The sequence below is a fragment of the Octopus bimaculoides genome, chromosome 1 (genome assembly GCF_046866305.1).
Source record: "Octopus bimaculoides isolate indiv1 chromosome 1, ASM4686630v1, whole genome shotgun sequence".
NCBI lineage: Eukaryota > Metazoa > Mollusca > Cephalopoda > Octopoda > Octopodidae > Octopus > Octopus bimaculoides.
In genome coordinates this window covers 30,439,633-30,442,132 of record NC_142928.1, presented here as the reverse complement: position 1 = coordinate 30,442,132, position 2,500 = coordinate 30,439,633, and the positions used below count along the sequence as shown (strand labels likewise).

General features: G+C 41.9%; 1 long non-coding RNA gene across 1 annotated transcript in view; it reads right to left on the bottom strand.

Moving 5' to 3' along the window:
- Window positions 1–2,500, bottom strand: part of LOC149137520 (uncharacterized) — a 10,277-nt gene that overhangs the window by 1,429 nt on the left and 6,348 nt on the right. The gene's annotated exons all lie outside the window — the stretch shown is intronic.

Sequence of the window (2,500 nt, the reverse complement as noted above, 5' to 3'; positions counted from 1 at the left end):
AGAGTCATAAATGGCTGGATGGTTGGACTGAAGAATGGTGGCCGGATTGACTGATGGATGGTTGAAAGAATACGTAGATCGATGGGTGCTGAAAAGAGAGAGATGGGTCTATGGAGTGGCTGTGTGGTAAGTAGCTTGCTTACCAACCACATGGTTCTGGGTTCAGTCCGACTGCGTGGCACCTTGGGCAAGTGTCTTCTACTATAACCTCGGGCTGACCAAAGCCTTGTGAGTGGATTTGGTAGATGGAAACTGAAAGAAGCCCGTCGTATATATATATATATATATATATATATATATATATATATATATGTATGTGTGTGTGTGTGTATGTTTGTGTGTCTGTGTTTGTCCCCCCCACTTCGCTTGACAACCGATGCTGGTGCGTTTACGTCCCCGTCACCTAGCGGTTCAGCAATAGCGATCGATTAAATAGGTACTAGGCTTACAAAAAATAAGTCCTGGGGTCGATTTGCTCGACTAAAGGCGGTGCTCCAGCATGGCCGCAGTCAAATGACTGAAACAAGTAAAAGATTAAAAGAGTTCAGCTATTCGACTGTGACCATGCTGGGGCACTGTTTAAAGAATTTTTAGGCAAATGAATCGACCTCAGGACTTATTTTATCGGTGTCTTAAGCCGAAACACCGTGTTACAGATAAGTAAACACACCAACACCGGTTGTCAAGTGGTATTGGGGGACAAACACACACAAACACCCACAAAGACACACACACATACACCATGGGCTTCTTATAGTTTCCGTTTACTAAATCCACTCACAAGGCTTTGATCCGTCCGAGGTTATAGTAGAAGACACTTACCCAAGTGGGACTGAACCCGGAACCATATGACTGTGAAACAAACATCTTACCATTCAGCCACGCCTGTTTGGACATATGCATGCATATATAGATGGATGGTTATATGATTGCATGGATGCTTGGATGGTTGAGTGGATAGTTTGATGACTGGATGGCTGGTTCGATGGAATGCAAGAAGGTTGGCTAGATTGGTTGGAGAGATGGACGGTTGGTTGGTAGTTTTGCTGGCTGGTTACGTGACCAACTGGTTATCTAACTTGATGTTTGGATGGACGGATTGCTAGAAGAGTAGATAGATGGTTGGTTAGTTCGTTAAGGGGATGTTTAGATGGTTGATATGACGGACAGATAGATGTATTGATAGATCGCTGGTCGGTTCGACAGAAGGACGTTAGGAATGATAAAACAGGAACAAAATAAATAAATAAATAAAAAAAATAAAAGACAAAAGAATGGAATTTGACTCGGTGACAGGAGAATCATCTGTGATGAAACGAAGGGAAAGTGATGAATAAGATAACTGAAGAAAAGTAGCGGGACTGACGTTATGTACGCCTGTCTGTCGGTACGGTTGTCTCACTACATTTAACGTATGTACGGACGATGGTTGAGAGGGAGACTTGAAGGAAGGGGTAGGAGAAGAGGTGGGATGAGAAAGGATGAGTGAAGACGTGGACTAAAATGGCAGCAGAGGAAAGTAAAGATAATCGTTTGAGAGGGGGAAGAGAATTTTAGAGGAGGGGTTAAAAAATAAAAGTAGTGGTACTAGAGGTAGTAGTAGTAGTAGTAGTAGTAGTAGTAGTAGTAGTAGTAGTAGTAGTAGTAGTAGCAGTAGCAGTAGTAGCACGAGCAGCCGCAGTAGTAATTGTAATAGATGATGATGATGAGGATGATGATGATGGGGAGGAGGAGAGGAAGTTGAGGATGATAAAAAAAAGAAAAAAGAAAAAGGCAAGTAAGTGAAATAGATGAAAGTAGAAATAAAAAAGAAAGAAAATAATGTGAAGTAATAGAAGAAAAGAATAAGAAAAAGAAAAAGAGAAAGATGAAAGAGACTAGAAAATGATGACCATTATGATGATGAAGAAGTAGGAGACGACAAAGACGAAGAAGACTGACAGGAAAAAGGATTCATATGGTGCATATAATAGTCATGATGTCCATGGTGGGACTGGCTGATAGAAGATAGAGGCAGTGGTGTAGTACTGGTAGATGTAGTAGTGGGGGGGGGGTGGCAGTGATGGTGACTTTGTATTACTGTTCGTTCAAGTCAGAGTAAATTTGTGATGAAATCAAGGCCATATGGGATGCTGTATTTTTGGAAACATGCGCACCCTAACGGGGGACGAACACCACTGCATCGATATTATTGGCAGAAAGAAAGCTGGTAACCCAATGCTTAGCGGCATTCCGTCCATTCTGAGTTCAAATTTCGCCGAGGTCAATATTCGCCTTTCATCCTTCTTGGGTTGATAAATTAAGTACCAGTTGAACACTGTAACTAAATAAATCTCCATGACGAGGCCCCGTTCGTCTTTACATTTTCAATTCAAATTTCGACGAGGCCCACTTCGTCTTTCATTCTTCTGGGGTTCAGAAATTAAGTTACTGTAATCAACCAGACCCCCTGGACACGATCAAAATTTCGGGCCTTGTACCTTTAACTGAAGTGATATTG